The sequence below is a fragment of the Cupressus sempervirens genome, chromosome 11 (assembly GCF_028749045.1).
Source record: "Cupressus sempervirens isolate cs-2001-9-10 chromosome 11, ASM2874904v1, whole genome shotgun sequence".
NCBI classification, from domain to species: Eukaryota; Viridiplantae; Streptophyta; class Pinopsida; order Cupressales; family Cupressaceae; genus Cupressus; species Cupressus sempervirens.
In genome coordinates, this window is record NC_143128.1 from 77,361,265 (window position 1) to 77,385,987 (window position 24,723).

The following is a 24,723-nucleotide window of genomic DNA, read 5'->3' on the forward strand; positions in this document are numbered from 1 at the left end:
AATCTGATTACAAATCTGAAATTAATACTTTTGATAATGAGAAACTATACATCCAAGAAAGGTTAGTTGTAATATACTACTATTAATGGAGGTTATGCCAATAAAAAACCATTTAATAAAATGAACGAACCTTGTAGAATCATAGTTCAAATTCACAGGTTCTATCAAATGTGTTTGGAGGTGGTACGGGTTCATTTTGGGTTTGTCCGTACATATACATAAAATTTCATTAATAAATTTAGATCTTTTTATTTATGTAATATATATAGTATAAATAATTTATTAATATTTAATATGCTAAGTTTCTGGTTTGGATGCGGGTTCGAAATTTGTTCAAGATTTTTTAGGGGTGGGTTTGAATTCGTTTTAGGTTTGTCCATACAAAAAGGTATGTTTTATATATGTATATGTGTATGATATGTATATGTATATGCAGCAGAAAATAAGTTCATACGCCACTATGCTAATAGTAAAGCAACATAGCAATATACACCACCATATATATATATATATATATTAGTGTTTTAGTCCAAATAGCATATATTAGTGTTTTAGTCCAAATAGCATATGTTTTCTCTTTGTAGCTTTTTTTGTGGTCTATTTTAGGGTTGAAGGATTGGATTGACTAAGATGGACCAAAACAAACTTTAACAAAGTAAAACAATTCCAATTTTGGTAAAATTCAGTCTGGGTCCTGTTGCAGATTTGGCAATTTGCCATAGAAACTGCAAAATTTATGTAGGGTTCGTCTGGCAGAATTTGGACAGACTTTTGCAAGAATATGACAAGGACCAGACTTTTGCAAGAATGGGACCAGACATTGGGTGCCAAGGAAGAATTTGGTAACATAGTTAATATGTATTAATTATAAATATATACTATACAATTATAAAATTATCATATGTATTTTAATTAATATATTGTTATATTTTTTTTAAGTCACTGTTGGATGAGAATGTAATAGATCACGTTATTCTTTGAAAAAAATTAATTGCATGAAGTAATAGGCGACCATGTTATTCTGGGAAAATTTAACAAATGGTAGAGTATTTAATATTTACTTGGCTTAGGTGTCTTTATTTGTATTTAGTTTCAGATATTCATTGGAATCCCTACATATAATTTGACCTCTTGTACACGTGTAAAGACAAGTTATTTCTTTTATTTTCCTTTATTATGGAATACTAGTTTATTGTCCTTATGAGTGTGGTGATACATTGCACAGACATATTGTTAATTGTGGCATTCATAAATATAAGAGTTGCTTTGTAACTCCTTTCCATATCTCTTTTGAAGAGATGACTATCCTCTCTTTCTTCACTTCTGATATCATTGTACTTAGACACCCCCTCTCTCCCTTCCCCTGCCCTCTCCCTCACCCTCTTCCTCTCCCTCTCTCCCTGTCTCTCGTCTTTGCCTTCATTCAGAATACATAAGGGGTTTTCCTTTGCCTTTCTGCTTTCAAAAGCTCCTGTTTCCTCTTTAAGTTTTGCATGATTGCTCTCTATTTTGGTAAAATTACTTCAATTGACATACTTGGATTTCTTTTTCATTTTCTTGCTTTTTCATTTCCTCTCAACAAAACATTATAAGATTGCCACTGTATGAGAAGTGAAAAAAAAAAAAAAAAAACGTTGATGACTGCGCAGACAAAATTGCTAGCAGAACTCCTGAAAAATTTGTGAAAAAAAAAACCCAAGAATCCCTGAAATTCGTCACAGGTCTGTCTGGAAACAGCAGGGCCAGATCCAGAGTCTAAGATTATATTAATCTCTAAATGCATGAGACATATTCGATGATCTTCATTCTACTACTGATTCTAGCAGCTTCTGTGTAATACTAAACACCTCACAGCATTTGCCATCTGACAGGTCCAATATATGGAGTTGTAGAGAAACCCTGTGAGCCCAAATCTGCTTCTTTCATTCTCCACTCCTCGCCCTTTGGTTTTCCCTCCTTGAAATTTGAAACAACATATTCTAATTCCCTCCTTTAACTCTCTTTCATAGGCACCAAACTTGGCATCCACATTTAGGAATTAGAAGCAACATTTCTATACTCTCCTAGGCACCAATCCTTGTGCTGAAGGAAAACAACATATCATCCACACACGAGGCAATGATTAGCATCTGATCATCAATACATTCAACACATATACAATGGTCTTCCTTCTAACAAATCCCAAATTTCAGCACAAATTATCTAACATTTTATATCACATTCAAGATGATTGTTTCAAACCATCGAGAGACCTTTTCAATTTGCATACTAGATGTTTCATTCCTTTTACTTGAAACCCTTTTGTCTGTCGCCTAGTAATCTCAAACTGATATGCTGTAGCAATAGATAAGAGAAATGTAATTGAAGATAATTTATCAGCACCAGAGAATCTCACTAATCAACTCTCTTGGAGTAGCCTTTGGCCACTAGTTTGGCGTTGTGTCTCTCCAATGACCCATTTGCTCCAACTTTGTTTTTGTAAATCTATTGTGACCAATAGCCTTCCTTCACATGGAGAAATGAACAAGATCTTAGGTATCACATCAATCTATAGAAGTCATCTCCTATTTTATAACTTTGCGAAGATTCGTTTTCTTTTGAAAGAACAACTTTCCCATAGGACTTCGGGCTCATCATCAATACTAAAAAAATAAAATTACAATGAATCTGGTGGATTATAATCGTGAACCAGATATTTTTTTTCCTTCAGGATCTTCTCAAGGGTGGAGTATGGGATTCCACTTCTTGTTCTTCAAAATCTTCTTGTTTCACCTCTCTAGTCCATTAAAACTCCCACTAGAGTCCTCTTTTTCCTCTCCAACCTCTTCCTCGTGTTCTTGTTCGACTTTTGCATCTTTCTGCTAAAATTCGAAGTGCATTGTGTACTTGTAGTGCTTTACTTTGATCGAGTATAGGAATAGTTCTAAGTTAATTGAATATCGGATCTCTACAAAAAAAAGAATTTGATCAGTGGATTTCAAAACTTGTAATCTTATATATTCTAATTATAACTTATGAAAATGCATTTTGGTCTATGGGTCCATCTTAGATAACTTTTCCTTTGATACATCACTTTACCTTTGAATATGAAACACCTGGCTTTTCTACTTGTCCACATCTCATAAAGAGTTTGATTTATGAAGTAACAAGCAGTACAAACCATAGAAGCCAAAATCTGCAAAAATCCTGATTATAGCTGATTAATCCTTAATCCTAGAGCTAGCAGATTCATGAAATAATTGTTGATCCAATTTGAAATGATCTTTTTGCATTCAAAGCACATTAAAATCCCTTGAAAATGACATAAAATGTAAAAGATTATTGCTAAAATCTACAAAATCCTACAAAAAACACACAAAGTAATGAATAACTTAGAAATAGGGTTGTTTCAAGATGGAAGTGAAGTTATTGCGGAATCAGAGTAGATTTATTTTGGTAATTTTTCCCTTTTAGTTTTCTTTCTGACATTTGGAAAACCCTAAATTGAGGAGTGAGATGAGCAATAGTAATCATCAACAAAATCTGGAAGGGTCTTAATCATCCTAAATTGTGGGGGTTATGTGAGATAGTGTCGAAGCAACTAATGAATTTGTTCAAGTCGCAGTTTCAATATGCCCCGAGCTCTTTGAATGCCTCACCTCAGAGATTTTGATTAGACCAAATATATAATTTAATATTATACCCTAATTTGTAATCATAACTATTATGCAGTATTAGTTGGCGCTTTAATGGTGAAGCAACAAATCCCTATAATTTATAATTAATATTATGTAGTAGTTTGACTAGTAATATACATTAATAGTGTATAGAAATAGAAAATGACAAAAATCTTGATTATATGCGCTTAATCAGGAGTAGGCATATGTAGTGATTCCCCCACCCCAAACAGTTGGGATTTTGGTCAATGACTTTCAATGCTTTTTTTGTGATTTATCAGGCCATAAATTGCCAAAAAGTAATGGTTAATTACCAAATGTAGTTGCCTGCCTGAAGAACCTTTGAACACAAGGATAAAACATGCACTAAATAATTTTTTTCTTAAGATAAGTTACTTAACATCAACATAAAGTAATCAAGTACAAGAATGAAACATCTAATCAAGATAATAAAATAGTGAACATGGCTAAACTCACATTTCCACCTACACCAGCGGAAGTCTTACAAACACTTCCAAAGATCCCTAAGCACTAAACTATAACTTAGAATCAAAGATCATAGAAATTGTGAGAATACTCAAGGGAGATCTGAATAACATCCACGAATGTCAAGAGGGAACTACTGAACTAACAATCCCAAACAACATGCTCTTTTTAAGCCCAAAGTAAAAGTTCCTAGCATGGTGAAACATACAAGTCCATTTCTAACTAATTGTTGATGTTTGGTAGCTTCTGTTTGATAAACCTATATATAATTATATATGAGATATTATATATAAGTATTATAAATAATACTTATAAAGGTGATGTCATTTGTTAATCCCCTTGGACTCCATTATCAATGCTGAATGCAAGATATCCACATAAAAAAAGGCGAATCACATATGTCCGTGGTTATAGGCCCCACAAATTGTAGAAGGTGAACGAGGGACCCATCATTGGTGGGGAGCTCTAACTACCTCTCAAGAGCTCTTCTAGCTCTCCCTAAGATCTATCCTTTGGTCTTGCTAGGGTACATCTCCTTACCCTACTCAGAGATCACTTCTAGGATTCCTATTCCCATTAGAACTCTCCACCAACTTCAAACATCAACCATACCTCAACTTCAACCTATGCACTTATGGGCTCAATTGGCCACTCTTCTTCCCAAATTGTTCTTGGGGCGAGAAATAGGTTTCCCCTCTATTCCTTGTTGGTTTTCAATCCATCTTGATCCATTTCGATGGTTCCTCACTTGGGTTTCCAATCGAGTTCCTATTTTGCTAGTTTTAGGCCTTGTAGCCTTTTTGCCCCAATATGGCCTCCTCAAACCTGATTTCTCGGTATAACTTTGAATTCCTCCAAACAAACCCCCAACTTGGTTAGTGATTTCCTCCAAGGTCTTCCTAGGATTCAAGATTTCCTAGGTCTTAGCCTCCCAAAATGTCCATACACAGAATTTTCACCAAACCCCTATTTTTAAGGGTTTCTAGGGCATGTGAACTAGTCTAGTTTCTTTGCTCTCAACAAGTGCTTCAATGGTCTCCCCTGCACTCCTTGTTTACACGTCTAGGACACATGCCCCTTCACTTCCACACTTCTTGATTGGCACACCCAATCCATTTAGCAAGCTTCCTTGCTGCTGTTCTGTGCAAACTCCTAGCCAGAATGCCTCAACACTCGCCTAGGGCTTGATGGCAAAATTAGCTTCCCTACAAACCATGACTCCAAAACCCATATTTACACTATATACAAAGTCTTGTACTTTTTTCCAAGAGGCCATAGAAGTTCAACCATGGGAACTCAAGTCGGAGCCATATTTACACAACTGGCTTTGAATCAGACAGTGAATCAACAAGACACAAGAAATTAGCAAAATGTTAGCTAGTCTAACAAAACAACCAAACCAATGCTACAAAAGGTAAGAATACAACATATACTGAAGTCTCAATGCATTAGTTTAGTCCTTTCAATCCATATATGACTATATGAAGGCTCTGTTACGCAATTACAATCTTTTCTTGCTCTTCCCAATCCTCAATCTGTACAATTTGTTAATCAACTGTTGGGTTAAGGTTTGTCCAACCTTAAATATGCCAACCCCTTGTGTTCAGATCCTAAAGTCTGGGTTAGGACTCTTGTAGAGTTAATTCCTAGTTTTTAGGAAAAGTTTTCATGAACAACTTTTGCAACTTTTTGCGCATTGAGCAATTTCCACTCCTAACTTGCATAACTCCTTCCAAAATCAACTCCTTGGATCCCAAAGCACTTAAAAACATCAAAAACACAAGTGCCACCCCATTTTGGGATTTTGATCATACTTTTATCCTTTTGTTGACTTTCTTAGGACTTGGACTCTAGAACCTAATTAAGCATACAATCACAAACTCCAAGCATCCTTAACTCAACACACACGCTAAAACAACCCAGGGACTTTATAATTAGTCCTTATTACCTTGGTGATTTGCTAGAATCACCTACAAGCCAAAACTGAACTAGAATCTAACCAAGAGTCTAGGGTACTCCTGCACCAATCACCATTTTACATAATGAGAATAAAAGATGAGGGCCTACAAAGGGTGATTGAGAAGATTAATGATGAAACACATCTTACACAAAACATGAATATTTGCCACATGACTTGGGTGTTTAACATCACATCGATAGGATAGCATCACAACGCCAACCTATATTCTCTACCAAAGTTATATCGGGAGGTATGAAAATCATGTTTAATGCCATTTCTAAGGTATTTATTTCAATATTCAAAACATGATGTTATTTCATGTTATGATTATTGTAAATGTTATATGTTATTGTTATATATAAATAAATGAGGGAAATTATATGAATATGGTGAAATAACATAGTTTGTATTAATGAGTGATTTGATATGGAATACAATTGAACTATAATTATAAATAGTGCATATAAAATGTCATAAATAAGAATGTCTCTTGGCCATCAAAGAATAGAATCTTTATATTGCTTTGAGGCAAGGATCAATATTACACTATTATGATGAATATCTGACTATTCCTAATATTATTACTATCTTTGAGTATTATGGTAGTCTCTCTTATTTGTGTATTCCATTATGTACTATAAGAGCTATTTACCTTGATCTTTTCTAGAATGTTATCGCAAGAAAAGGTGGATTTGATCCCAGATTCATTGGGACTTTGACACTTCTTCAAGGGTAAAGGAGCTCTAAAGATTGATGTTTAGAGGGACTTTGACACATTTGTCTGAAGGAGAAAATAGAGGATATGATTCAATTAACCTTGGGTGATCTTGGTCATATTGTTTCAGAGGGAGTAAACCATGTTGAGATGGATTCTCCAGTGATCAATAAATTGTAGTAGTCAAGAGGACTGTAATTCATGGATATACCTTGTGACAGTATGACCTTAATGGGCCTATCCCTTGTGTACATCATGAGGAAGTGACAACTTCCCAATGGTCATCACTTGTATTTGCTAAAGTTATTGAAAGTTGACGATCTTACAATAACTTAATTTTCTACTATGATGGATATCTTACGATGTCTATGCTGATCATGATAGATTATACTTTGCATGGTGAATGTTTATATGGTAAGCATTATGAGAATGCGTGTGCACATATCTTATAAACATTTTTTGAGTACATGGTGAATGTTATGCATATTGATATTTTGGAAGGCCATTACATAGAGTACTTGGTGAATATCCCGCATCTTGATGTTCATGAAGGCCATTACTCACAGAGTAGTTGGTGAATATCACGCGACTTGATGTTTTGGAAGACCGTTACAACATTTGGTGAATATTTTGCATCTCAACATTCTAGAAGGCCATTACTCAAAGAGTATAGGTGAATATCATTGATATTTGTGGAGGCCAATACTAATGATATTGGATGTGATATCAAACACTTTGAGTAATTGGTGAATATCATGTATTCTGGGAGGCCAATACTCATGATATCATATGTGATATTAAACACTTTTGAGTAATTGGTGAATATCATATATTCTAGGAGGCCAATACTAATTGTATGAGATGTGATATCAAACACTGTTAGGTAATTGGTGAATATCATGTAGTCTGGGAAACCAATACTCTTGATATCAAAATGATGGATATCTTTTCATTAAAGATATCCTTAATCTTGCTAACCTAATATTATTTGTAATACGTGTCTTTTTCCTCCCTAGCTAAGAGGGAGTGTTGATTTTGGCAACTTATGTCTGATAAACCTCTCTATATAAAAAAAAACAATGTTTAAATGTTTAATATATTAAACTACTGAATAGATATGTCTCTTCTTATTCTTTTCTCATTATAAATAAGAGGTTGCTGCCATTTGGAACACACATACCAAATATCATGGCAATACTTAGTACATTTACAGTGATCCTTGGAAAATTAACACTAATCATAACATAATAAGGAATCATAATAAATAAGGAATAATATGCAGAGACCCCCAAGTGGTCTTGCACAAGATGAGGGCTCAAGGTACAACCACTCATCTACTAGACACCAAGCGAAAAGATAAATGCCGAATCTTGAAATATGGCTGTCTGAATTCCCGAAGCCCTAAAATTTCTTAGAATCTTTATCTTAACTCCTAGAGGGCTAGAACTTATCTCAAATGAATCGTCACACATATATAATATATCTTAAGTATAAGAAATACTTAAATGATATATTTTATACACCATGTAACTGTGAGCATGAATGTTGATGGTATTCCTTTGGGGGAGTATCCTAAGCATTGCTAGAGCATGTGGAGATTGGTAGCATGATTAATATGTTGCATTCATGATTGTGTTTGTCATTGACGACAACATAGTATGGTTTTTGTGAAGATTGGCAAAGTAGCAGACAGAGATCGAGGTCGTATGAACAAAGGTTTGATTGATGATGAGCTTAAGTAGGCATGAAGTAAGTCGAAGACATACAAAAGATATGGTTGATTTACATAAAATAGTACTGATACAGAGTCCTTGATAAGTGGTTTTTCATGATTGGATTGCATCTCCTAGCATAGATAGAATCATGATGTGTGAAGTTATACAGTGATAGAGGGGAGTTTGATGATGACAACATCGAGTGCGCAAGGTCTAGAGTCGCACGTGTGAGAAGTTGTAAAGATTGGTTGTCGACAATGTTGTGTGATTGTGAAATAATTATCTCAACGTGGTCCTATTATAATTAATTGGGAAAGCCTCAAGGCCGACTCAAGGAATTGTTTTGAGGACAAGGTAAAGGATATTTTCCTTTTGTTAAAGTGTGTGTTGGTTGTGAATTGCGATTAAGGAGTGTGAATAAGAGCAGAGTATTTGGCAAATGTGAGTGAGTGATCCAAGGGATTATTGGATGTGAAGTTGGTGATCTGGGATCGAGATCAGAAGTAGAGCAGTCCGGTTGTCTGGACAAAGAAAGAGGAAGTACAAGTACAATTCATTTCTATTATTTTGCAAGGAATAATATAGAGATCATTTGGACAGTGGGTTCATTGGGCTTGCCCTTGAAGTTGTTTGGATAGTGGGTCCATTTGTCTTCCACAACTCCTAATAGGGACTGATATGTAGTGAATGTATTTCATAGACTCCTAACAAGGTCCATCCTCTGAGAAGGAGTATTTATCCTAGTACATCATTTTGTGGGTACCATCCTCATCGAGCTTTTCCCTCTGATCAAGGGTTTTCCTAGTTAACATATATGGTGTTATTGTGTCTGAGTATCTTGTTATGGTTGTTGATTATATTGCTCCTATGGTTAAGGATTAATCAGGTTGGCAATTGTTGTAAAAGTTGGTTAATTGATTCATCACCCCCCCTCTTAGTTATATTGGTGCACTTTATATTCTAACAATTGGCATCAAAGTGTCAGGTCTTTGAAGAGAAAGCTTAAGAGCTTTGGGAGATTAATGGTGAAACACTTCAAAAAAGAAAGTCCTAAGTTCGATGGAGTTAAACTATGACAACTAGAAGGAAAACATGAAGACTCATCTGCTATGCATGGGTCCAAGATATTGGCTTTTGACAAGAGTGATAAAGATATTGTGAAAGAAGAGAAGCTTGAAGAATGTAGCGAAGCAGAAAGAGAATTGTTTATGTGCAATATGAGAGCTAGAGAAACCTTACTAACAACTCTTCGTAAAAATGAATACAATTAGGTAAAGTCACTAGAAACATTTTATAAGATTTGGAAAGCTTTAGAATCTACTTTTGAAGGGGACAAGCATACTAAAAGAATGAGATTAGAAAATTGGATATGTTTGTTTCTAGATGCTAAAATGTTGAATGATGAATCTGTGAGAAGCTATATTGGTAGGATATCTGAGATTGTTGTGGGAATTAAGTCTTGTAAAGGATCTAAAGAAGAGATGAGATTGTGTAGAAGATTTTGAAAACTTTGACACCACCATTCAAGCAAGTAGCATAGATGATTGAGCTTTTGATACCCTGCATTGAGAAGTTTACTAGCGAGACTTTGCTTGGAAGATTGGAAGCAACAGAATCGAGTTTGCGACAGTTTGGAGAATTGACAAGATTGGAGACAGCTTTTAGTGCCTTAAGCGTTCATCCATGTTTATCCAGAAGTGCAAGCACCTATGGAAATTATGCTAGTAGCAGTAGGACTAGATGTGAAGGAGACAAAAAAATTGATGAAGGTATATCCCTGCTTGTGAGAAGAGAACCCGATGGTTAGAATTTTTTTAAATGTTGGACTTGTAATAAATTTGGTCATTATGCATCTCCAAGTGTCGAAAAAGAGAGAAAAACTAAAGTAGAGATTTCAAGCCTAGAAGACCTAGAGATTGTTTGTATGCTAATAAAGATGTTGAATTTGAGGAAAGAGTTTAGAGTGAGAGTGATGATGAACTAGGATTTGTGGCTATAAAAGAAGAAAGTTCTGAAATTGAAATTAGAGAAGAAAAAGCCCTAGTTTCTCAAGTGGAAAAGAAATCTGATTGGATTATAGACAATGGTTGTTCACATCATATGATTGGTGATATGAACGAGTTTGTTAAATTCAGAGATCATGATGGAAGTATTGTTAGAGTTGGTAACCATGCGACCTGTCACATCATAGGGATAGGATCTATTACTCTTGATGGAAAGACTAACACTGATGATGTTTACTTTGTTGATGGTTTAAAGCATAAGTTGTGTTGGACAGTTGGTGGATAAAGGTTATTAGTTGCAGTTTACAGAAAAGACTTGTATTATCAAAGATAAGGATGGTAAGCTGATTGGAATAGGTACAAGATCTAGTGGTAATGTATTTCAATTGAATCCTACTAAGATGATATGTTTGGTTGCAAGGGTGGATAACAATTGGTTATGGCATAGAAGGTTTTGTCATATAAATTTTGATAACTTAGTGAAGGCTAGTAGTACATTCGCAATCAAAGATTTGCCTAAGATCATGAAGCCTACTAATTTTGTTTGCAAAGAATGTATCATGGCTAAGCAGAAGAAGGTATCATTTCCTAGCAAGAAGTTCACTACTATAGAGAAGCTGAAGATTGTTCATACAAATATGAGTGGCCCTACTAGAACAAACAGATTCTATGGAGAAAGGTACTTTATGATTTTTGTTGATGATTTCCCTAGAATGACGTGGATAACATTTCTTAAAGAAAAGTTTGAAGCATTTGAGAAGTTCAAGATATTCAAGAATAGAGTTGAAAATGAATCTGGTGTAAAGATTAAATGTTTAAGATCAGATAGAGGTGGAGAAATTACTTCTAGAGAGTTCAACATGTTCTGTGAAGAAAGTGGAATTAAGAAACAATTATCATCACCTAAGACCCCTGAGCAAAATAGGATAGCAGAGAGGAGAAACAGATCAATATTAGAGGCATTAAGAGCAATGATGCTTGAGAATGATGTATCCAAGATCAAATAAGGTACAAACAAGACACCCTATGAATTATGGTTTGGTCATACACCCTCAGTAAAGTATTTCATAATTTTTGGAAGTATTACATAAAGAGAGATGATGATATTGGTAAGTTTGATCCACGAAGCAATGAAGGTATGTTTCTTGGTTATTAATTGAAAAAAAAAGCTTACAGATGTTTTAATCATAGAACTAAGACAATTGTTTAGTGTGCAAATGTAAAAGTTGATGAAAAGTTTGGAGTTAAAGAGAGGATGATGGATTATAATTCTGATGAGGAGGAAGAAAATCCTAGAATTGTTAGACAGAATGCATAAGTTTTCTTTGAGACTAAGAATGACTTGTAGAATGATGTACAAGTTATTGAGGAAAAAGGTGAACAGAGATTTGAACCAAGAGAAGAGATAAAAGTTGAGGTAGCAACTCCTACACCTAATAGTTTCCTGATAAAGAATCACTCTGTAGAACAGATAATTGGAAGCAAAGACAGGAGTGATGACAAGGAATAGAGTAAATGAGGAATTATGTTTGATTTCTCAAGTTGAACCTAAAATTGTAGATGAGGCATGCCAAGATGATCACATTGGATTCAAGCAAGAAAGGAAGAACTCGATCAGATTGTGAAGAATGAGACATGGGAACTGATTCCTAGACCTAAAGACAAGAATGTTATAGGAACTAAATGGGTATTTAGAAATAAGATGAATGAACAAGGAGAAGTTGTGAGAAATAAAGCTAGACTGATATGCATAGGTTATTCACAGCAAGAAGGAATAGATTATGAAAAAATAGAATGGAAGCAGTGAGAATGTTTTGGCTTATGCAACAAGTAAAAAGTTCAAGGTGTGTTAGATGGGTGTCAAATCAGCCTTTCTAAATGGAGAACTTAAAGAAGAAGTTTACATTGAAAAGCTTGAAGGATTACTGTTAACAAAAGACAAGATATGGTATGCAGATTGAAGAAAGCACTATATGGTCTAAAGCAAGCACCTAGAACTTGGTATGCAATACTATATAAGTATTTGGCAAAACTTGGATTTGGTAAAGGTACGATAGATGCTAACTTATATTTGAAAGAAATTGAGAATGGTTTGTTGATCATTGTGATATTTGTTGATGACTTAATCTTTTGGAGGTAATGATGAAGCAAGTGATAAGTTTGTAGAAGAGATGAAGAATGAATTTGAGATGAGCATGATTGGTGAGATGAAGTTTTTCTTGGGATTATAGATTGTGCAAAACAATAATGGTATTTTCATATTACAAGCTAAGTATTTGAAAGACTTGTTGAAAATATTTGTCATAAAAAGTTGTAAGCCTGATGGTACACCGATGGTAATTGGTCACAAGTTATCTAGCAAGGATGAGACACCTACAGTTGAGCAAAAGAAATATAGATCTCAATGATTGGAGGTTTGCAATACTTGACTGACATCAGACCCAATATAGCAAATGTTGTTGGGATTGTAGCTAGATTTTAAGCCGATCCTAAGGAGTATCATTATGCAACAGTTAAAAACATATTAAGATATTTGAAGGGAACACCTGATTATAGTTGATGGTATGATAGATCAAGTGATTTCACTTTATGTGCTTATACTAATGCGGAAGGACATTGGGATAGAATTTTCAGAGCTTGTTATCATACATTGTGATAATGCAAGTACAATGTGTATGTTTAAGAGTCTTGTATTGCATTCCAAGACTAAGCATATGTCTATTAAGTTGTTGGAAATATAAGAGGAGTAACTAAGAGGGGAGGGGTGAATTAGTTACTGCACAAATAAATCCCAGATCTCTTAGATGTTAGTACAAAACAATACTCTGAATAAACTGAATTTTGCTATAACTTGGCAAACACACATGCACTCAGTTTACACTAGCAAATGCTGTAACTCGGTAAACACTGAAATAACTCGGTAACTGCTTAACTTGAAATCTTTAAGATATTATCTGTGATTAATCTTACTTAGTTGCATATATATAAAAGAAATGGCATGAACACAAGTGACACCGATATTTAACGTGGAAACCCAATTTGGGAAAAACCACCAATTGCAACTAGTTATTGATTTTCACTCTTCTGAAGTGAGCCCTGTCAGAAGCCAACCCAGTTAAAGGTTACAAAACACATTGTTAGGTGTGACCTTGTTAAAGGATTTAATCACCCTATTAGGAGTGGCCTTGTTAGAGGTCTCTAGACAATTCAGTTAGAAATGCCACCTTGTTAGAGGATATAGAAATAGCTGTTAAGCCAACTGGGTTAAGAGATTTAGATCACTGCTACAATGGTTAGAGAGTAACTATGAGATGACTTGATTTTTGATGTAACTGAATTGCTGATTACAGACCTCAATTCTGGCTTGTATACTTGATCCTTCCTGATTGAATGTATCTTTGTGACTCAACAAGGATATTTTGCCTATCCTTGTAATTCGCTTCCATTTTTTATTCAATTCCTCAACTTGACCTTATATTTATATCTTACACATTGTCAAGTCGGCTTGAATACAAATTAGTATACTTAATATTCATCTCCTTAGTCAACTAGAACCAACAACTAATTCAATTGAACTCAATATGTTAGAACAAGAAAATCCTTCATTAGCCGACCATGCTTGGTAGACACTAACTCAGAAACGATTTTCTTGTGTTTACCAAGTGAACTCAGTTAACACTGCATATTCACAAAGTTCCTTTGGTAAACCAAGTGAGCTCAGTTTAACACTGGTTCCATCCAACATTTACTTCATTAATCGAGTGAGCTCGGTTAATACTCAACTTTTGCAAACTTTCCTTTGGCGACTGAGTGAACTCAGTAGACACTGTCTTCTGAACTAGGGAAACTTTGCAATGCTCAACAATCACAAGAAACTGTCATCATTGCCTGAGTGAGCTCTGTATACACTGACTGGCAATGATATGACATTTTGCGTAACATCAAAGACAATACACAATTAACCAATTGTTTCCAACATAAGTATCATGTTTTGAGAGAGAAGGTTGCAAAGAAAGAAATCAGATTTGAGTATGTTAGTACAAAAGATTAGATTGTAGATATCTTTACGAAGCCTTTACCTAAATATACATTTGAGTACTTGAGAGGTATGCTTGGGGTTATGCTCCTCCCTACTTCTAAGTAGATGATGTAAGGATTGCATTAGTCCAGTGGTTCGAAGCACTATTGTTTAACTGGACTGAATGCTAATGCTTCTTGTATGGGGGAGTATCTGAGATGAGCAGAGTCATCAACGATTCTTGATAGTTGGTTTTGAACAGTGTCTTTGGACACTCCAGCTGATTGAAGACTTGGAGCAAATGATTGACATAATGAAGCCTTTGTCATTGATGTCAAAGGGGAAGAGAAATTTGCATGAAAAATAGCTCCTTAGTACCATGGGGTAGAGTTTGCATAGAGAAACACCATGTATAGGGGAGAAGATTGTCTAATGGAGGTAATGCATAGTAACGAGACTCGCCACGAGTCACGTGAGTCACCCAGGTCGGTGAGTCGGGTTACCCTTGCCAGGTCAAAATGACTTGTGACTTTGACCCGCCAAGTCATCAAATATTTTATATTTCTCTAAGGTACTTCTATTAGTATACCTTGACTTGTCGATCATGACCGAGTTCAAGTTGAGTCACGAGTCGAATTGCCCTTGCTGAGTCAGAGCTGGGTCCGAGTCTTGTTACTTTGGATTGATGTATGGGGGAGAGATTGAGATCTCCTATGTATAAGAGAAACTATTATTGATGTTAGTGGGAATAACATTGAATGGGTGAGAAGCTGAGAGTTGCTTGGTGTGCGAATAACAGATGCTAGTAAAAAGAGTTGAAGAATAGAGTAGTGTTCTAGAAGATTTCAGATTTGATTGATGAAGAGGATTTGAAAAGATGAGAATAACAACAGTTAAGGTAGAGTGTTGTTTTGGTATTCTTGGAACTTAAATGTTTTTCATCTATGTTGCCATCAATGCCAAAGGGGGTGATTGTTAGCATGAATGCTAATGGTATTTCTTTGGGGGAATATCCTAATCATTGCTAGAGCATGTGGAGATTGGTGGCATGATTGATATGGTGCATTCATGACCATGTTTGTCATTGATGACAACATAGTATGGTTTTTGTGAAGACTGGCAGAGTAGTAGACAAAGATCAAGGTCATACAGACAGAGGTTTGATGTTCAGGTTATGCATGGTTAAGGACGTGTTCTACACTGTGTCCCGATGATGAGATTAAGTGCACATGAAGTAAGTTGAAGACATACTACATAAGATATGATTGATTTATAAAACACAATACAAAGACAGAGTACTTGATAAGCAGTTTTTGATGATTGGGTTGTATCTCCTAACAGAGATAGAATCGTGATGTGCAAAGTTATATAGTGACAAAGGACAGTTTGGTGATGATGACGAGTGCACAAGGTTTGGAGTCACACGTGTGAGAAGTTGTAAAGACTTTGAGTTGACAGTATTGTGTGATTGTGAAATAATTAATTATCTTAACATGCTCCTATTATAATTAATTGGGAAAGGCTTAAGGCCGACTCAAGGAATTGTTTTGAGGACAAGGTATAAAGGAAGGATATTTTCCTTTTGTTAAAGTGTGTGTTGGTTGCAAATTGTGATTAAGGAGTGTGAATAAGAGTAGACTATTTGGTAAATGCAAGTGAGCGATCCAAGGGAGTATTGAATGCAAAGTTGGTGATCTGGTATTGAGATCAGAAGAAGCAGAGCAGTCTGATTGTTAGGAAAAAGGAAGAGGAAGTACACGTACAATTCATTTCTATTATTTTGCAAGGAATAATACAAAGATCATTTGGATAGTGGGTTCATTGGTCTTGCCCTTGAAGTTGTTTGGATAGTGGGTCCATCTATCTTCCACAACTCCTAATAGGGTTGGAATCTCCTAACAAGGATTTAAAGTCTCCTAGCAGGGATTGATATGTACTGAATGTATTTCATAGACTCCTAACGGGGTCCATCCTTTAACAAGGAATATTTATATTAGTACATCATTTTGTGGGTACCATCCTCACCGGGGGTATCCCTTTGATTAAGGGTTTTTGTAGTTAACATATTTGGTATTATTGTGTATGAGTATCTTGTTATGGTTGCTGATTATGTTGCTCATGTGGCTAAGGATTAGTAAGGTTGATAATTGTTGTAATAGTTGGATAACTAATTCACCGCCTCCCCTAGTTATATTGGTGGACTTTATATTCTAATAGTAACTGATCTATTTTGATCCAAGAAGATGCAAGACCCAAAAGGGTATTCAAAACCAATATTCGAACTTACAGAAGATGAGCTTACACGCCCTATGTTTGTCATGTGAGAAAACACACTAAAGCTTGCATGAGCTTTCCCCATGTAGCAGGCAAGTTTCCCTTCCAGGTTTGCGCGAGACTTTTCTCTATCATGCGAGTAAATACATACTCAGGCGAGCCTTTGGAATGTTGCCCGAGAGAATGCCCTTCTCGGGCGACAAAAAATCGAGAACAAGAAAATAATACAAGAAGGAATGTGTGAAAACATGAAACTTGCACACTGGGGAGTACTGGATCTATGTAAATTGAGGAATGACCATCTAAGAGCATAAAAGTAAATCTAAAAACTTAAATAAAGCTAAAGATACACATCTCAATACTTACATCCATTAGATCAGCCTCATTAATAAATGAAAAGTGCATAAACCACATTGCAGTGAAAGAAATCTATCAAAAGAGATACAACTGAATAAAATCAACTGTGCTCGTTTCCTCCTTACCATAATGGCATCATGAGACCTCAAGGGCCCTAACCATACCTCTGACCATGAATCTCAATTTGCCAACAAGATCGTTGGAGTTGTCTCATGAGATCTTTCTTACCAATAATCCATCCATTAATATCACATGAAATAAGAAATATCCATCATGCTAATCTACCAATGATAAGAAGTCTCAACAAAGCAATATGATACAATATCATGATGAAGGAATGCATTATCCAACATACTAAACATTGTTTAAACATGATATCAAATGCTACCAAAATAAAGCATAAATCACATGAGAGTATACTCCAGATACATATAAGTTCCAAGTGAATAACTAGCACCAACCTTAAATTGGAAGTAGACAATCTTTGTACACCTATACCCAACAGCGGTATAGGTAGCTACGCCTCCCAACCACGTGGTACTTGCAGGCCCACACCTGCCGTGCTCATGGAGATAATGTAGTACATTAGCTCACTGGTCAGATCCACTACATGATAAATATGTAGGGACTCAAGTGGAGTGTAATTCGCTTGGCATCAAAAAGTCCAAACTATGTGTGGTACAACTAACCCCCCTAGGAGGCCACATACCTGGCATGGCTCAATTCCCTCAAGAGACCACATGCATAGCATGGCTCAACTCCAACAGGAGGCCACATGCTGTGCCCTTGTACGGTATGGTTCAATTCCCTCGAGAGGTCACGTACCATACGAGGGTTCTATTATCTTATCATTAAGTTTTATTACCCGTTTATTAATTTGGATATCACTTGTTTAAAACCTCTTCATGTTATCTTATCAATGACTTTTGGGCTGCGGTAAACGAGAGAAGTCACTACACCGCCTATCCTACATAACCATGGCCATCACATGATGAGTGCCCGTAGGCAATGCAAGTTTCCAACCTAACCCCCAAATGAACAATCCCTCAATTGGCTTTATCCAGGAGTTCAGGTCTTGCAAGATCCCCATCATACGCACACGCTTGTGCTCATGTGTGGGCACAACCAACTTCACAAAATAATCAAGTAATACCAATGCAAGAGTTGGATATGAGAAATGCAACAAATGATACAAGTATAACAATCTCACTCAACTAGCCTATTTTCGGGAGGGCGGATTTGACATGAATCCCAATGAGGCAACAAAACACCAAACATCATGAATTCACTCAACCGGCCTAAATATAGGAATATGTTTTCTACACAAATCCCAATGATGGTAAAGTAAAACTATAGTTGGATTGGAAACCTAACATACATTCCAAATCCACGACCAGAACAAATGCCAAGAAACACCCTAAAAATTGGGTGGTACACAAAACGAGACAAGGCAAAAATACTAAAAAACAATGTTGTTAGAAATTGACGAAATTAAAACCCATCATCCATCCAAATGGTTGCGAAACTCCCAAAAATAAAATAAAAATCAAGTTCCAAGCTTGTATGCAAAAATGGCCAGCATAATAGCTCAAAACTTCTAAATTCCAAAGTTGAAAACCCTAGTTTTCCCATCCCAATAGCAGCATGGTTATGGAATGGCGGAGGTGGGGGTACTTGGGTACGGAAGTACCTGTACTTGGTTGGGGATGTCTCGGGGATGGGTATTTCAAGGTTTGAGGGGAGGGTGCAAGTCCCTGTGTTACATTGATATAAACACATTTATTTTTACAATCTGTTTGCTTTTCTACCAAGATTCTGAATTGTTTTTACTTAAAAAAGGTTTTATAAAATATACCGATCATCAATAAAAATCATATAATATCAAGATTTACCAATAGAATCAACATCAATCAGACCAAGCACATCCAAACAAATGATTTATAATTTTTTTGTTGCTTTAGATTTTCTATTAGGAAATGATGATTTATTATGTTTACCAAACACACAGTCTCACAAAAGTTAAAATACTTTTCAGAATAAAATAAACGATCAACCAAATTTTTATTCATCAAAATTTTCAATTTGTTTTTAGATATCTGTCCCATTCTATGATGCCACAGCAAACAAGTGTTCTCAGATTTCTCAGTTACAAAAGTAGAGTTATAAATTGTAGAGGCATTCAGCCAAAATAGAGTCTTGGTCTTTGACACCTTCGCTGCCACCAAATTTCACTAACCTGCAGCCATTTTTGTTAAGTGTCATTTTTGTTCCTGAAGAATTCTACTATGAAACTGAAATTAAATTTCTTGCTAATTGAGGAATGTGTAAGACATCAAGGAGAGATATTATTCTCCCATCATTGAAGAACAGCTTTTCGTTTCGTAGGCCAATAATGGCATATGAACTGTTACCACCAAGATAAACTTCTTCGCTATCATATGCTTGATACAAAGAGAGCTAACCACTCCTTATTTGTAGACATATGGTATGACTATTTGAAGTCAATCAATCACTTCATATAATGATAAAGCCTTATCACTTGAATCAAAATTTTTTGTGGAAGCGTTCCAAATTCTTTTTCTTATTTCTGCACTCTTTCTTTATATTCCTCCTCTTTCCACAATTCCAACATTTTACTCTGTTATTTTCAAGAGTTTTAGAATGGGCCTTGGATTTGCCTTTGTACTCCTTTTTATCTCCCTTTGGCCCTATTTCTATAGACCTTTTCCTAACATGTAGAGCATCCAACCTGAATTTCTTCCTTATTTCTTCTGAAGCCAAAGTAACAAGGTTTTCTATCTTGGGATGAACTGTCAAGGTAGCAAAAATTGCAAGAATCATAGTCTCCCATGGTCCATGCAAAATGGTTCATTTATCAATTTCTATCTAGAGAGGCATGCTGACTCAATCTATTGAATCACCTTTTATGTCGAGAGAAAATAGTTTTCGTTTGAATAAATCTTATGTACCTAGTCTTGAATTTTATGTTTGGTGATGATTAAGGTGTAGACACATTGGAGAAATTTTAGGGTATTAAAGGCTTAGTTTCCGATTCGTGGCCTGGCCTGGAATATTGTTAACTAGGTGGGGAAAAAATATGTCAAAGTTAAATATCAACATCCAGATGTTGACTTGTATTGAGTGACCTATATATTACTGAGCACTATTGAGTAGGAGTAGATTACCAATTGACATTGATTCAAATCCTATCAATTCGGAAATCAGAAGTGACTTGGTACAAACACCATAACCGATGGGTATAGTGCAGTGCTGGAAAACGTAGGCTATCCTATGGCCTGTGCTTAACTCATAAACAAAGAGAAGTCAGAAATTAAGAATCATTAAGGAAGCAGTTATCTTTACTAAGAGGTGCAATACCTTATTTTAAAATGCTGCAATTACGAGCTGTTGTGAACAATGTCAAGTGTGAATGGGCATTTGACACTTCTTTCACCAAGTGACTAGTCACTCCATGTACAAGATAAATGAAGGCACTCCTCATCATAGGGGGAAGGAATAAGGAATGAGATCATGGACGGAGATGATAGAAAGAACAAAGGAATTATATTCAAAGATAATGTGTTGAATTTGGAAGTTAATGTTGCATGAATTCTACTAAAAAATCTGCAAAAGAAAATCACTAGAGATCCAATTGTAGGTCAACAAGCTTAGCTTTCCATTGATGGGAACTACAACTGGTCAAAATTTGATTATAAATCTTAACTTAAACCCTTATGGTCGTGGAATAGCTTCATCCAAAGAGCTTAATTTTAGCAACCATTAATGGAGAATATGACAAAAAACAGCCAAATAATAAACTCAGCAAACCTCTTAGAATCAACAGTTAACATTTGAATTATGTTAGAGAATATTACAATAATAGATAGCTTCTATAGTTGTCTATTATTATTTAATGTTTATCTATTTGTAATCTATTTGTAAATATTAGAATGTTTCTAATATTTAGTTAGTTGTTAGTTTACTGCTAGCTAGAATGGAATGTTTCTATTCATTATAATCGTTTCCTAAGAAAACATTGTTTATTCTTTTATATATAATGATCTGTTGATCACTGTTAATAACAAGCAAGTATTATTTACCAATTACTTTGTAATATGGTATCTGAACTCACTTAAAATAATTTCTCTTTGGAATTTTTTTACTTAAATTTTTCGAGATTAATGCTTTTGGAAAATTTATGGGCAGATAAAGTTGTTTTTTGCTAAAATTGACTAGGGTTTTCAGGCCATTTTTTGCGGGATTTTTCTCCTCTGATTGAGATTTTCAGCATCGTTTCTTGCTGCCTCCTAGTGGTCTGAAGTAGCGTTTTTGCTGTCTGGAGTAGCATTTCTGCTGTCTGGTCATGTTTTTGAATTAGTGTTTTTTTTTGCAAAAATGTGGTCATTTTAGGCATTTCGATCTATTCTTTCTGCCCTATTACAGGCATCTAGGGTTTTTATAAACCTTTGTGATAGATTCACACCCAATTTTTGCCTGATCCAACTACAAATCTGCCATTGTTTTGAAGCTTTTTTTAAGCCCAGGCCGTTTTTGTTCGAAATACTAATTTTCTGTACCAGATCCAATTTTTTAATAGATTCTTGGTGGGTTTTTTGAGAGCTCAAGTAGGTTGTCCATTTTTTCTGGGTGCCTCGATCTTCGTGCCTCAATTTTCAAGCCAGCGGATCTAGAATCCGACAATATATTCTTTTTGGGTTTTTGATCTCTCTTCTGAGCACTTCATTTTTTTGGGTCGTTTGATTTTTTACTTTGAAGTATGTGCCTTCACAAATTTTCATGTTTTAACTAAAAAATGCGCTATGGCATTTTTGAGAAATATTCTGCTTCAGGGAAATCCAAAATTCAATTGTTGGAGTTATGGGGTATGTGCCTCCACAAATTTTCACGTTTTCACTAAAAAATGTGCTATGGCATTTTTGAGAAATATTCTGCTTGAGGGAAATCCAAAATTCAATTGTCGGAGTTATGGCACTTGGAAACAACAAAATGTTAACAATCTTTGAATATCGGAATATTGATCAGATTGTTTTGGGTGTTACACAACGTCTGACTGCAGCTTTTCATGCATCTCATCATCTTGGAAGATTTTTGCAAAAGCTTTGGAGCACCCATTACCAACCTCTTCATCAACATATGATGCAATTCTATATGGCATAGAATGTACCGCTTTGCTATAATACCTCGGAGATAAAGCATATGCAAGGAGGTGCAATGGGGTAGTCATCTTCTCCCAATGATGAATAATTATTGCTTCCACTTTACTGCATAAGGCTTGACATTTTGTAGGGTCTTTCTCATGTGCTTGCATTTGTTTTACCTTCTCAATCATGGTGCCCATGCCATCATACACATCTGCCAAGCATGGTGTATCTGTATCACCAAAGCAAAGCATAGTCATGATGGGCTCGATGATATCCAATACATATTGCACATGAACTCACCAATGTTCATCCAAGATCATACCCCTAATCTTTAGGGCCCTTTTTGTATTTGAAGCCTTCAACACATCCATTGAGGGCAAATGACCATGTGGCTCAGAGCATCTTTCACCTTGAGAAGTTGTCTCATAAAAAAAGTATGAGATGCAAAATGGGTCTTAGCAGCCTAAGCAAGTTGACCTTATGTCAATTGACAATAAAATTATCAATATTAACTAACTACAAATCCATGAAATTTTATAATTGCAAAAAAATAATTTACCTTCAGCAACTCTAATTCTGAGCATGTTCTAAAAATGAATTGTGGCATGTTGTGGTTAGTCACAAACATTTGGATGTCCTCTCCCTCTTCCTATATTTGCTTCACCCAATCTATTCGAGTGCCAATTTGTTGCATAATCAAGTTGAGGGGTGTACAATGCATGGTGTCCAAAAAATATGGTCATACCGATCCTTAACCAAAGCACCAGCCCCCTGAAATTTTTTGCATTGTTTGTAACAACCTGGACCACATTCTCACTACCCACTATATCTATATGTCCTTAATGGGAATATTATAGATGAACTGTGAATCCTTCACCTCCCCTTGACAATCAATTAATTGCCTTTAGAAACATTACCTCTTTGGGGGACATTGCAATCTTGTTAATTAATGGCCCATTTCTTCTAACTTTCCAACCATCAGGCACAATTGTCACATTCGAAGCTTTCCAAGAATTTTTAATGGGTTGAAGTGCTTTCTCTATGGAAGCTCTCTCCTTTTGCAAGAGTCCTTTTACAAGAGTGTGGTACACACCTTTTCATACCCGGGATTTTTGTAATTATCTGGTGCTTCTTTGATGGCTCTTACTATTTCCTTCCAATATGGTGATCTTACTAGGTTGAAAGTAAGACCATTAGCATAGAGGCAATGTGCAATGGCTTCATCAACACGGTCTCTTTCCTCCATTTTACATGCAGTGTAATGGGCCTCTTTTCCGGGCTGTTGCAAAAATTTTCTACTTTATCCTCTTCTCCTGATATAGTTAGTTGCATGAATGGATGCTTGGAAGATACAATTGGTTCCATTTCAGCAGGTGGTTGCATTTTGTTCTTTTTTGAGGAAGGAGGTTGATGATTACTCTTTTTTGATCTTTTAACCAAATGATCAACAACCTCTTGTTCTTTTACAAATGACGCTATCTGTGCATTAGACAAGCCCTTCCCATCTGTACCTTTGCACATTCCAAAACCTTTACCAGCAGGGCCCATGAAATGAAGCTTTACCTGAGAATAAGAGCTATTGAAAAGTTTTCCTTTGTTACTTCGACAATAATTACAACTCTAAATATAGGAGCCACCCCCTGCAACCTGTGATATTCTTGTTGTATGTCCCCATCATATTACACCAGCCTGGGGGATGGGGGGATGGGGGAAACAAGTTTCTAGGACAAGGGGACAAAGGGGCCTCAATTTGGGGACGACAGGGAATGAGAGGGGGGTATATAGTATATACTATACATATGATACTTAAAATGCTAATTGTAAAAAAGGACAAAGGGGCCTCAATTTGGGGACGGCGGGAAACGAGAGGGGGGTATATAGTATATACTATACATATCATACTTAAAATGCTAATTATAAAAAATATGTATACCAATATAAGACATAAATATGAAGTAAAAGTTCATCAAGATCGCTTTTGCTAGTTTAGTTTTACATTGCATTGAACATTGAACAATGATTCATGAACAATAAATGAGATCTAAGTTCGAACTTCTAACTTCTATCAAATAAATTAAATAATTAAGCAAATTCAAAAGTCATAGATATCTATTATCAATTCAGCAAAAGTATGAGTATCATTATCTCATCAATCATTCAATGTCACCATACATCAAGTAGCATCAACCATGATATGATCACAATTTTCAATGTTTCAACTTTCAAACTTCAAATATCTAAGTCACAAGTACAAACTACAAAATCAAAAGACAAGACATCAAGTACTAATGGCCCAAGGGCTGCCAAAATGCAGTAGAGGTTGCCTAGAGGCCTCTAATCATCCATGTCAACTTGAGGCTCAAGCATCAACAAACAA

At 35.6% G+C, this 24,723-nt stretch overlaps 1 protein-coding gene across 5 annotated transcripts in view; it reads left to right on the forward strand.

Moving 5' to 3' along the window:
- LOC149528319 (uncharacterized) overlaps positions 1-24,723 on the forward strand; it is a 109,998-nt gene that overhangs the window by 70,899 nt on the left and 14,376 nt on the right. The gene's annotated exons all lie outside the window — the stretch shown is intronic.